The 14,023-nt window shown below is 39.2% G+C and overlaps 2 non-coding genes across 2 annotated transcripts; one reads left to right on the forward strand and one right to left on the reverse strand.

Moving 5' to 3' along the window:
- Positions 1 to 635: 635 nt before the first annotated feature.
- On the reverse strand, positions 636 to 754 carry LOC133571181 (5S ribosomal RNA). The gene has a single exon (XR_009810338.1). It is a non-coding gene; the product is annotated as a 5S ribosomal RNA (ribosomal RNA).
- Positions 755 to 2,118: 1,364 nt separating this feature from the next.
- On the forward strand, positions 2,119 to 2,237 carry LOC140676666 (5S ribosomal RNA). The gene has a single exon (XR_012048591.1). It is a non-coding gene; the product is annotated as a 5S ribosomal RNA (ribosomal RNA).
- The last annotated feature ends 11,786 nt before the right edge of the window (positions 2,238 to 14,023 follow it).

Below are 14,023 nucleotides of genomic sequence, written 5' to 3' on the forward strand. Positions count from 1 at the left end.
ACATGGACGCACAGATTAAGAACACTGAACTGTGACGACTGCAATAACGTCTTCACCGTCAGACGCCATCTTGCTTTATCCTCGCCCTGTTTGCTTCGCGCGCAGTCTTGTCAGATCTCGCGAGAGAAACAACTAACCAGCTCTTTCCAGATCTTGCGAGAGAAACAAGTAACCAGCTCTTTCCCTCTCCACCCCCGGTACAACTATTTCAACATTCTGAAAATAAAAATAAACTTGTACATTTTCTAAACAAAAACATACAACTTATTTTGGTAAATAAACAGTAGCTTATATGACCCCTTTAAATGATAAGTTGGCTGATCAGAGCGAGACGAGTCGTGGCTCCTCAGCTTCATGCAGGACGGAGTGGTAGGAGGCGTGGGCGAGGTTGACTGACTGCAAAAGACCACACCATTATTTTTAAATCAATCTAAATATTGCTCTAGTTGGTATTTGTGTTTTAAATCCTGTTGTAAAGGTTTGTACTTTCAACTGTAGTTGTAAATATTGAGTGGAATTGTATTATAATAACCGAATATATTCCCTTATTTTGGAATAGTTGCAATTAAAGCAATACATGAATCACAACAGCTGTAGTCTCAGCACTTTGTAGCGCCCTCTGGCGTGAGTGTAAAAGCTTACAGCACCTGGTATTCCCAGGCGGTCTCCCATCCAAGTACTAACCAGGCCCGACCCTGCTTAGCTTCCGAGATCGGACGAGATCGGGCGTGTTCAGGGTAGTATGGCCGTAAGCCGAAAGACGAGGTAAAACCAACCTTTTTAAATGGAACTCTTACAGACGGGATGGGAGACGATTGTTATTTATCTAAGAGCCTGGCGCGCATGCGTACACTAATGTGCTTTTTCTGGCTGTATGATTGTCTTCCTTTGCTACGGCGGTCAAGTTGCTTTCACGGTGGATATTTGCCTCCGGAGCTCCAGCGGAAGCTCCCCCTCACTGTGCCCACACTGCTCTCTCATGCTGCGGGGAGATTGCAGGAGAGGTGCCGCTCTCAACACTACTTTATGCTTAGGGACCGTCAATAAATTACTATTGTCTTCGAAGATGTATATCTGCTACATCAAAACACTGATTCATCTAAAAGGAGGTCAAATAAATAGTCCTACATTTTTAATATCGTTCCTGGTTTTATAATTTAAATATTTTTTTTAATGTAAACAATAATTATTTGTTTTAAAAGTCTCCATGTCATCATGCAACTTAGTAACCAAATTCCACTTTATATTAGTTGTGCTAACCTTTTATTTTAAAATAGGATCAAAAATATTTTGATATGAAAAATAAATGTTTCTTTTCAATAGATTCCTGGTCATATGACCTAAAATCCCAAATTCACTCGATATTTGAAGTGTTTTTTCTAATGTGATTCACACCCTTTTGTTTTAAAATGTAAGTTTAATTGGATTTTATATAAATTTGTAATATTGAAAACCATGGTTTCATTTTTAGCTCCCGCAACAACTACGACTATCCAACATAATACCAACTTAACTCTCATTTGGAGCTCATAAAAATGCTGCTAATTATCCGTATAAGAAATATCATCACGCACATGATCTTTATTAAAAAAAACTTTTTTTTTTGAATAAAACCCTATTTTAAAATAAAAGGGTGTGCGTTACACTAAAAGGTTAGCATGACTAATAAGTGGAATTAGGTTACTAAGTTGTATGACATTGAGACTATTGGGAAAATAACCTTATTTTTTTATATTAAACATGGATATGATGTTAAAATTATGAAATAATGGGCATGCACAATAAGGAGGTATGACTAATTATTTACCTTCTTTTAGATGAATCAGTGTTTTGATGTAGCAGATATACATTTTTCAAGACAATAGTGATTTATTGACGGTCCCTAAGCATAAAGTAGTGTTGAGAGCTGTGATGAGGTGGCATCTGAATGCAGCTGGGATAGGCTCCAGCACCCCCTGCCACCCCAAAAGAGACAATGGATGGAGAGCTGCACCTCACACAGCCAGAAAAAGCACATTAGTGTACGCATGCGCGCCAGGCTCTAAGATAAATAATAATTGTCTCTCACCCCGTCTGTAAGAGTTATATTTAAAAAAGTTGGTTTTACCTCGTCTTTCGGCTTACGGCCATACTACCCTGAACACGCCCGATCTCGTCCGATCTCGGAAGCTAAGCAGGGTCGGGCCTGGTTAGTACTTGGATGGGAGACCGCCTGGGAATACCAGGTGCTGTAAGCTTTTACACTCACGCCAGAGGGCGCTGTTTCTCACTTCTTGCAAAAAAGAAATGGTTTTTATTTCACTCTCAGTTCAATTTACCCTAACCTGTCTAATATTTATCCATCTTTGGGCTGTTTTTGCCATCTTACCCGGCTACAAAAACACATATTATAAATTGACCAGTCACGGACTTTTGAGCGCTGATAGTCCGTCAATATGTTCAACACCGGGGTGATATGAACCAATCAGCGTGCCTTATTCCAACATTCTCCAACTTTCTAAGCCAATCAGATCCGCCTCTGTCCAACTTTCTTCAACACATTTAATATTTGGCCAATGACAGAACGGCTGCTTTACTTCCGGCTTCATTAGCACATTTCAACATGTAACCAATCACGGATGATGATGACGTTCCGCTACCTCACAAGAAAGGAACTTATTTTCAAAACAATTTATACTTTTTTGACACTTGAACGTACAAACAATATTTAATTTTCTGCAGCTGATAAGAAGAGGGGAGAGTATTATTCACCTGTTCACGTTTAGTAAGGTGAAGATACACAACTACAAGAAGTGAATGCAGTAACAGTTTGGCCCTACAGAAGTTCTAGCAATATAACAATATAACAATGTATCATAATTAATACACAATATGAGAATGTGTGCTGTATAAATGAATGAATTAATTACTTAATTTAATTAGAACACAACACGAGCAACATAATGACAGTAAATATGCAGGGATTGATTGATTGATTGATTGATTGATTGATTGATTGATTGATTGAAACTTTTACTAGTAGATTGCACAGTACAGTACATATTCTGTACAATTGACCACTAAATGGTAACACCCCAATAAGTTTTTCAACTTGTTTAAGTCGCGGTCCACTTAAATTGATTCATGATACAGATATATACTATCATCATAATATAGTCATCACACAAGATTAGGATTACCTAAACTGATGTGTTGTGTTAATTTAGTAATATTAAAGTGTAGTTGTTGTTGATTGTTTTATTTCATTTATAATTAATTGAACACAACATTAAACCGAGTACAAGACCAAATGTGCCAGATTTTGCTAATGTATTGTGTTGATTAACAATAGAAAATATATGACAATGATTTACTCGTCAATTACTTTATTTTATTTATAAAAGTTAAGACCCAAAATTAAAAGGCATACAAGAGCCCATGTGTTTAAAAAGTATTAGTTTGCATTTCTCTTGAAGGACTTGGATGAATAAAGGCAGACACAACGTCTTCAAATCATGTCAGACTCGAGGTGGACTGTTGGCATGAAACAGTTTGTCAGCACTGGGACCTGAAAAATACTCCTGACTTAAAAATACTCATACATAAAAACAAAAAAAAAGAGCAAACAGGTGAAAGTAACGAGAAAAAGTTGCAATGTTGACTTTTATTATACAAAGTGTTTTTTTTCCTTTAAAGCTGCCATTGCTCCAAAAATAATAATGAATCAAAACAATGTTGTTATGAATTATTGACCTATTGAAGGCTCCAATTACTGCACATTAAAAATTCTACTTTGAAATATTTGTTGGGGGAAATATTGCATATTTTGTGTGTTTGCATATAAAAGGCAACATTTTCTTTGACAAAAAATAGCATAACATATAAAATATATTAACGTATAATTGACGGATATATCTGAAGTTGATATCAAAGTTAAAAAAATAAAAAATAGCGTATGTGGGAGGGGCGTGTTCTTCACATCACCTGTGGGCGGGGCATGTGCAGGAGCCAGCTGTGAAGCAGATGGCAGGTGAGTGGATATCTCAGCTGGAACGAGTTATCTAATCACCTGTCTCTTTATTAGCAGCGTTGGTGACCGCAGGGAGGGAGCTGAAAAGCCAGAGGAGGAAAGAGGAAAGACTTTTGGAGAATTGAAGAAGGAAAACGACTTTGTAACATTGAAAAATAACACATTGTAACCTTGGCAACAAGCCTGGCCACAGTCTGTCGGTCCTGACAAGAACCCTGCGACACAGAATTGTCACAGATGTATTTTTAACACTTTTATAAGTGGGGCTCTGAAGATTTCAGTAGGATTTTGGTTATAAAAACGTTTCTTTGCTCAACATATAATAATCAAATCAAAATCAATGTTGACCTATAGAAAGCTCCAATTAGTTCACATCAAATAGTCCACTTTGAAATATTTAATAGGGGTGGAAATGTTGCATATTTTGTGTGTTTGCCATAAAAAAACAAGTTTTCTACCACAAAAAGGGTACAAAACAAAAACAAACAAACAAAAAATTAATATAAATGAATAATTGATGGAGAGATCTGAAGTTGGATTGAAGAGGAAAAACAAGATGGCGGAGTAGAGCATGTCCAAAACTGAAGCTCCCCTGTGCATGCTCTAAAAACTCTTAAGCTACTTGGATTTCTGCCATAATAATAGAATTTTTTCTTTTATGAACAACGCTTTTCTTATTTGTTGCACACCCGTTACACAAGTTTAATGAAAAGGGCAACAATGGAGTCGGGTGCGTCCTCGTCTCAAACTCCTGTCGTCACTGAGGCCTATCTTGAGACTTTACTCAGGAAATTTTTCAATGAAGCTGAGGATAGATCCCAAAAGAGATTCCAGAGATTGGAGGATCAACTTGGTTCAATTCAAGATACTTTATCCAAGCACGCTGCCGATATTGAATCTGTCCGCAATGAAGTGTCTTCTATTGAAACACGTGTCCAGAGCAATGAGGACGCTATGCTCAATTTCACTAGCATGCTCACGAAGATTGAGAAAAAAATGATAGATCTCGAGGACAGAAGCAGGAGGGATAACATTAGAATCATCAACATCAAAGAAGGCGAAGAAGGAAATAACGCGCTGTCTTACCTGTCCGCCAACATCCCCAAGTGGTTCCCCGCCTTGGCTGCAAATCCTCCGGAGCTCATGCGGGCTCATCGCATCGGCCCCCCGCGACAATCTCCCCGTCCCAGGGCGATTATTGTGAAGTGTCTGAGGTACACGGATAGGGACCGCATCCTGAAGGAGGCTCGGAAAGTTCCTCTTCAGCTCTCCGGTAACTCCGTTCGCTTTGCCCCGGACTACAGTGACGCGACGGCCAAGCTGAGACGACCCTGCTACTCCACTATGTACAGCGCTCGGAAAGCTGGCTTTGAAGCCTTTCTCATTTATCCAGCAACTATCAAACTCTCCAAAGGCTCCCAACAACACTTTTTTGACAATCCAGCAGAGGCTGAAAAGTTTATCTCCGCAGCCTCGTAAACTCCACTGAACTTGGGGTACCCACACAGAGACATGGACATACGACACTTGGTAAGACTATTTTTGTTTGATTTTTCTTCAGTGAGACTTTTTCATCGTTGTGCTTGTGTGCTGGAGACAGGCATGGATCTGTTTACTTCCTGGGTCGTTGACGCGTCATGTTGCCACGTGACTGTTTTTATTTTTTTTATTTTTTTTATTTTTTTACTAAACCACTATTATTTTGTACACAGAAGATATATACGAGTTTTATTTTTATTTGTTTCTATTTGTTATCCGAACCTATCTATGAAAATGGTGTGATGAATGGAAATTATTTAGGAAACTTGTATTTTGAAGTTGTTCCATATTAAATATGTGATACTTACCACGCCTCATACATATATAGTGTGCATATATGTGTGTATATATATGTATATATATGTATGTATGTATGTATATATATATATATGTATATTTTTTTTGTTAATATTACTTCTTTAGTTTTTTACTTTTGCAATTGGATATTTAGAAGCTCTTTGGGGGAGCTTTTTGTTTTTGTTTTGTTGTGTTTTTCCATGTTTATTTTATTGCCTGCAGTGTACGAGTGTATGTTTTTGTGTGTGTGGATGAGAGATTGTTTATGTGTTTGCTTGAATGGTCCAGTTGTGTGCATGTTTGTGTTGTGTGTCTGTGGCCCACAGTCCTTGACCATATGCCCTCTTCTCTTGTTCATGTTTCATGAACAGAGGAATGATTTATCTGACCATGATCACACACCCTCTTCTTCTTTTCATGTTTTTGAAATAACTCTATATGGATAGTTCTGATAGTGAATTCTCCTCTGAAATAGAGGAGAATGATGATTTGATAAACTCCCACAATTTGGAATCGATCAGTTTCTCAGACGACATCAACTACAAATCACAAAGATTTATGAGCGAAATGGATCCAGATAGAAATGCTCCTCAAAACACCAACAATGATTGTTTATATTATACTGACGTCACATTTGATAAAACATTTATGCAAGATAATAACATATCTCTAGTACATTTTAATAGCAGGAGTCTATACTCTCATTTTGATGATATCCAGGACTATTTGAATCAATTCAAATCTCCATTTAATATTATAGGTATTTCAGAGACATGGATGAATGAGAATACAAGTAATGAGTTTGAATTAAATGGGTATGAAATGTTTTACACCAACCGTAAAAATAAGAGAGGAGGAGGTGTGGCTCTGTATGTGGACAAAAATATCAGCTGTAGTATTGTAAATGATATGTGTTTAGCTGTTGAGGAACTCTTCGAATGCGTCACTGTGGAATTATCATTTTCAAATAGGAAACACATTATTGTAAGCTGCGTTTATAGGACACCAGGATCCGACTTAAAAATATTTAATGAATGGATGGAAAAATTATTTAAGAGAAACAAAAAATATATAGTATGTGGTGACTTTAATATCAACCTTTTGAATCCTAATAAACACAAACACACTGCAAAATTTATTGACACCATGTTCTCCATGGGCTTATTCCCACTGATCACACGACCCACAAGAAGCACAACACACAGCACCACACTTATTGACAACATATTTTGTAACTTTGTAGATCAGACTGTAACTGGAGGCTTGTTAGTGAGTGACGTCAGTGATCATTTACCCGTGTTCATGGTGTACAATATTAACTGTAAAACATCCAAACCTGTAAATAGTGAATATTATCGTAGAGCCACAACAGAAAGATCATTAACAGCACTAAAGAATGATTTAGCGAAACACAACTGGGATTCTGTTTTTCAAACGTCAGATATAAATGCAGCTTATAATTTATTTCATGACATTTTTTTCTCACTTTATGATACACACTGCCCCATCAAAAAATGCACTATAACTAACACCACAAAAACTCCATGGATAACTAAAGGGCTTGCGAACGCTTGCAAAAAGAAAAATTATTTATATAGGACTTTTTTTAGGCATCAAACCATAGAAACAGAACAAAAGTACAAAACATATAAAAATAAATTAAGCAGCATATTAAGAGCAAGCAAAAAATAATACACCACCAAACTATTAATCCAAAAGAAAAATGATATAAAGGGAATTTGGAAGGTATTAAATACAATTATTGGGCATGGTTCAAACAGTCCTTGTTATCCGGAGTTTTTTGTTGAGAACGACCAAATCATAAGTGACAAGAAGATGATTGCGGACAGCTTCAATATGTTTTTTGTTAAAGTTGGGCCTGAGCTGGCAAAAAAAATCCCAATTAATGATGAACAGCCCATTGAACTTATTGGAAAAAATCCTTACTCGATGTTCCTTACTCCGACTGTCGAAAAGGAAGTCTTAGAGATTATTCAGAAAAGCAAGAACAAAACATCACGTGACATTTATGACCTCGACATGAGGACGGTCCGGAACGTAGCGGAAGAAATCATCAAACCATTCACATACATCTGCAATTTATCTTTTCAACTTGGACAATTTCCTTCACAAATGAAACTCTCAAAAGTCATCCCCATCTTCAAATCTGGAGACAAACACCACTTCACAAATTACCGGCCCATCTCCCTTCTGCCACAGTTGTCAAAAATATTGGAAAAATTATTTGATAATAGACTTCGTGGCTTCATTGAAAAGCACACATTATTATATGATTGTCAATATGGGTTCCGACAAAATAGGTCAACTTCATTAGCTTTAAGTGATTTAATAGAGAACATTACTAATGGTATCGAGAAAAACAAATTTGTTTTAGGAATTTTTATTGACCTGCAAAAGGCTTTCGATACCATTGACCACCAGATTTTGGTAAATAAACTGGAAAACTATGGCATAAGGGGAGTGGCAGGGAAATGGCTGAAGAGCTACTTGAATGAGAGACAGCAGATTGTTCAGATCGACCAACATCAATCTACATTCATGAACATAACCTGTGGAGTCCCCCAGGGGTCGATACTGGGACCCACACTATTTATAATGTATATCAATGAAATATGTAAAGTATCAACACTGCTGAAGTTCATCCTCTTTGCTGACGACACAACCATTACATGTGCAGGTGACGACCTGAAGCAACTTCTGGCCTCTGTAACTGAGGAGATGATCAAGTTAAAAACTTGGTTTAATACAAACAAATTGTCTCTCAATTTAAAGAAGACCAAAATCATGCTCTTTAGCAATCGCAAAAGTGAAATACCCATCAGGATTGTTATTGATGATACACCAATAGAATATGTTCAACAAAATTCATTCTTAGGAGTGGTAATAGATGAAAATATATCATGGAAGCCTCATATAAATTACCTGAGGACAAAAGTTGCTAAATGTGTTGGAATGATGAGGAGATCATGTCATTTATTGAACACCAATGCTCTGCTTTTATTGTATCATTCATTTATTATGTCATATCTAAACTATTGTGTTGAAGTCTGGGGAAATTGTTATAAATCTCATCTACAGCCTTTAGTCACTCTGCAGAAAAAGGCCATTAGGATTGTGTCCAATGTTCACTACTTACATCATTCAAATCCACTATTCATGGAGTTAAAGCAACTTAAACTGCACGATGTGATCAATTTTAAAACTGCTCAAATTATGTTTAGGGCATCCCAAAACTCTCTACCATCCAATATACAAAACCTATTCCAGGATAGAGATGCTCATCATAGTTACAGTCTAAGAGGAAACAACAAATTATATTTGCCTAAATTTAGAACAACTTTAAAATCAATGTGCATTTCAGTGCGTGGAGTCAGTCTGTGGAACAACTTAGGGGACGAGTTAAAAACCTGTTCTAACATGATTACATTTAAAAGACTGTTTAAAAAAGAAGTACTGAAGAAGTACGAGGAGGAAAGAGAGTGATGCCCTCAGCACAGAGCGATGGGAGAGAGGTGTATGGTCAGAGAGTGTTTGGGCCTGTGTGTGTGTGTGTGTGTGTGTGTGTGTGTGTGTGTGTGTGTGTGTGTGTGTGTGTGTGTGTGTGTGTGTGTGTGTGTGTGTGTGTGTGTGTGTGTGTGTGTGTGTGTGTGTGTGTGTGTGTGTGTTTTGTCTCGTCTTGTCTTGTTTTATAGTAACAGTGGTACTATTGTATTGTTAGTGTACAGGAGCTTTTCTTGTTTTTGTTTGTATAGTATTGTTCTTGTATTATATTGTTTATGTTAAATGTGGAATGAGTGAGAGGGGTTGGGATATTATAAGCATTTGCTTCATCCAACCCCTTTTCAAGCCTTGCATAAATGTCCCTGCCAAAATGTTTAAAAAAAAAAGTGTGTGTTGTACTGTGCAGGTTTGAAATAAATAATTCAATCAAATCAAAAACTCGTGAACAAGACTCCGAGGTACTTGAACTCCTCCACTTGGGGCAAGATCTCCTCCCCAACCCGGAGATGGCACTCCACCCTTTTCCGGGCGAGAACCATGGACTCGGACTTGGAGGTGCTGATTCTCATCCCAGTCGCTTCACACTCGGCTGGTAGAGATGTCCAATAATAATAATAATAATAATAATACCTGAGATTTATATAGCGCTTTTCTAAGTACTGTTGCGTTTGGACCAGTTGTTCCTCCCAGGGAATTCAAGTCACAAGTCGCTCCCAAGCTCTTTACGACACTTAAAGCTGAGTAGAAAAACCACCAGAGACAGAATAGGTATTTTGTAATATATTTGCAAAGCTTTGTAAATACATTGAGACCAGTCCAGCATAGAACATTCAATCGCGCCGCCAAGATGGTCTGCCCCCCTCCCATGAAAAACCCTCTCCCCTATCAAGTCTCTCTCCCTCCCACCCTCGCAGTCATGTCCCTCCAGCCAAAACACATGCCCATTGTCCTCCGCACCTGGACATAAGGCTAGGTAAGAGAAAGGAGTATCTCTCTTTCTTACATTCCTCACTCAAGGTTTAGCACACAGTATTTGCAGACAACCAAAAGACCACAATTGGAAGAAAAACACTAGCTGTTTTGTAATATGATTATGAAATCAAAAGAAGTAACACTTAAAAACGGATATATGTAAATATCTGCCTCTGACATTACCCAAAGTCGCTTTACATGTAGAACCCATCATTTATTCACACCTGGTGGTGGTAAGCTACTTTCATAGCCACAGCTGCCCTGGGGTAGACTGACGGAAGCGTGGCTGCAATTTGCGCCAACGGCCCCTCCGACCACCACCTATCATTCATCATTCAATTCACCGGTGTGAGTGGCACCGGGGGCAAAGGGTGAAGTGTCCCGCCCAAGGACACAACGGCAGTGATTTTTGGATGGTAAAAGGCGGGGAGCGAACCTGCAACCCTCAGGTTTCTGGCACGGTTGCTCTACCCACTACGCCATGCCGATATTATCGGCCGATAAATGCTTTAAAATGTAATATCGGAAGTTATCAAAATCGCTTTTTTTATTATTGGTATCGTTTTTTTTGTTTTTTTTATTATTATTTGTATTTTTTTTTTTTTATTAAAGGGGTACATTATCACCAGACCTATGTAAGCGTCAATATATACCTTGATGTTGCAGAAAAAAGACCATATATTTTTTTAACCGATTTCCGAACTCTAAATGGGTGAATTTTGGCGAATTAAACGCCTTTCTAATATTCGCTCTCGGAGCAATGACGTCACGTTGTGACGTCACATCGGGAAGCAATTCGCCATTTTCTCACTTTCGTCGGTGTGTTGTCGGAGGGTGCAACAACATGAACAGGGACGGATTCAAGTTGCACCAATGGCCCAAAGATGCGAAAGTGGCAAGAAACTGGACAAAATTTGTTCAAAATACGAGGCTGTGGGGAAAGCCGACGAAATGGTCAGTCGTTTGTTCCGCACACTTTACCGACGGAAGCTATGCTACGACAGAGATGGCAAGAATGTGTGGATATCCTGCGACACTCAAAGCAGATGCATTTCCAACCATAAAGTCAAAGAAATCTGCCGCCAGACCCCCATTGAATCTGCCGGAGTGTGTGAGCAAATCAGGGACAAAGGACCTCGGTAGCACGGCAAGCAATGGCGGCAGTTTGTTCCCGCAGACGAGCGAGCTAAACCCCCTGGATGTCTTGGCTCACACCGTCCCTTATGCCACCGAAGATGATCAAGAGAAGAATATCGACCCTAGCTTCCCTGGCCTGCTGACATCAACTCCAAAACTGGACGGATCAGCTTTCAGGAAAAGAGAGCGGATGAGGGTATGTCTACAGAATATATTAATTGATGAAAACTTTATTCATTACTCGCGGTTTTACGTAAATTATTATACATAAACTGTGTTTACCAATAATTTAGCTTAAAAGCATTTTTTTTTTTCAATCATTCGAGTACATTCGGGTAGTCTTGTGTAATGCAGTATTTTGTGTCTATTTAGGTATGGTTAACTTGAGTGCGGCAGCACGGTGGAAGAGGGGTAAGTGCGTCTGCCTCACAATACGAAGGTGCTGAGTAGTCTGGGGTTCAATCCCAGGCTCGGGATCTTTCTGTGTGGAGTTTGCATGTTCTCCCCGTGACTGCGTGGGTTCCCTCCGGGTACTCCGGCTTCCTCCCACCTCCAAAGACATGCACCTGGGGATAGGCCCCTCCCACCTCCAAAGACATGCACCTGGGGATAGGCCCCTCCCACCTCCAAAGACATGCACCTGGGGATAGGTTGATTGGCAACACTAAATGGTCCCTAGTGTGTGAATGTGAATGTTGTCTGTATATCTGTGTTGGCCCTGCGATGAGGTGGCGACTTGTCCAGGGTGTACACCGCCTTCCGCCCGATTGTAGCTGAGATAGGCTCCAGCGCCCCCCGCGACCCCGAAAGGCATAAGCGGTAGGAAATGGATGGATGGATAACCTGATTGCTGAAATTGTGGAAAAATATATGTTCTTAGCGCGCCTGAAATGGGCTGTCTGCACTCTCAAAGTGCATGTTGTTGCCAAATGTATTTCATATGCTGTAAACCTAGTTGATAGTTGTTAGTAATTATCTTATCAGACAGTGTTAAGCCGCTGAAATCCGAGTCTGAATCCGAGCTAATGTCGCTATAGCTTGCTGTTCTATCCGCCATGTTTATTTGTGTTGGCATCACTATGTGACGTCACAGGAAAATGGACGGGTGTATATAACGATGGTTAAAATCAGGCACTTTGAAGCTTTTTTTAGGGATATTGCGTGATGGGTCAAATTTTGAAAAAAACTTCAAAAAATAAAATAAGCCACTGGGAACTGATTTTTAATGGTTTTAACCCTTCTGAAATTGTGATAATGTTCCCCTTTAACATGTTCTATCTACACTTCTGTTAAAATGTAATAATCACTTATTCTTATCTTCTTTGATACTTTACATTAGTTTTGGATGATACCACACATTTAGGTATGGATCCGATACCAAGTAATTACAGGATCATACATTGGTCATATTCAAAGTCCTCATGTGTCCAGGGACATATTTCCTCAGTTATTAAACTGTGGAAGTCACTTCCTAGCGGTTCCGCTGATCACACACGTCACAGGAGACCTGCAGCGTCCAGAGTTGAACAAAGTTTTAATATGCATCAACAACTTTTTAAATTTATAAATGGTTGATTTATATAGGCTAGTAAGGTAAAGTTTTGTACCTGACAAGTTACCAACTATCCCACACCTGGGACACATCCAGACATCCAGACAACAGGGGGCGGCCCGCCCTACCCCCGACGCACACCAGGGGACACCACTTCAGGTGGGATGGAACAATACATATAACACGTCACGCTAACATCACGTGACACCTCTGATGAAGGCTGCAGAAGCAAGATAGCCCAAACTTCTCAGGTACAAAACTTTACCTTACTTGCCTATATAAATCTACCATTTGTAAATACCAGTGGCATGCGGTGAGGTTGATGGCTGGTGAGGCACTGACTTCATCACAGTCAGATTTACAAACATATGAACCCTAAAGAGTATCTTATTCACCATTTGATTGGCAGCAGTTAACGGGTTATGTTTAAAAGCTCATACCAGCATTCTTCCCTGCTTGGCACTCAGCATCAAGGCTTGGAATTGGGGGTTAAATCACCAAAAATTATTCCCGGGCGCGGCGTCGCTGCTGCCCACTGCTCCCCTCACCTCCTAGGAGGTGATCAAGGGGATGGGTCAAATTCATTACACCTAGTGTGTGTGTGACAATCATTGCTACTTTAACTTAACTTTAACTTTACACAAACAAACTGTAGCACACAAAAAAGCACATTTAATTAAAAAAACATTATTATGGTCTTACCTTTACTTATAAATGAAGTCCATGCGCCGCTGTTGCGCCGGATAATGTACCCCCGCCGTAGAATGCACCCCCTGACGGGAGTGTTATATCAACTAAAGCCCACACTTAAACTTTCCACGTGCAAGATTGAATCTATTTAAAAAAGTGTAACCGAGGGTTTATAAATGTCGCCTATACTGTATGAAACTACAAAATAACAAACACGGAGGCTCCAGTTTACACGAGGACCACTTTAATTACCTTCTTTCAAAAACCTCCGCTCCACTCCGTGTCATCACTTCCGCTCTTAGCGC

Source organism: Nerophis lumbriciformis, linkage group LG28 (assembly GCF_033978685.3).
Source record: "Nerophis lumbriciformis linkage group LG28, RoL_Nlum_v2.1, whole genome shotgun sequence".
Lineage (NCBI taxonomy): Eukaryota > Metazoa > Chordata > Actinopteri > Syngnathiformes > Syngnathidae > Nerophis > Nerophis lumbriciformis.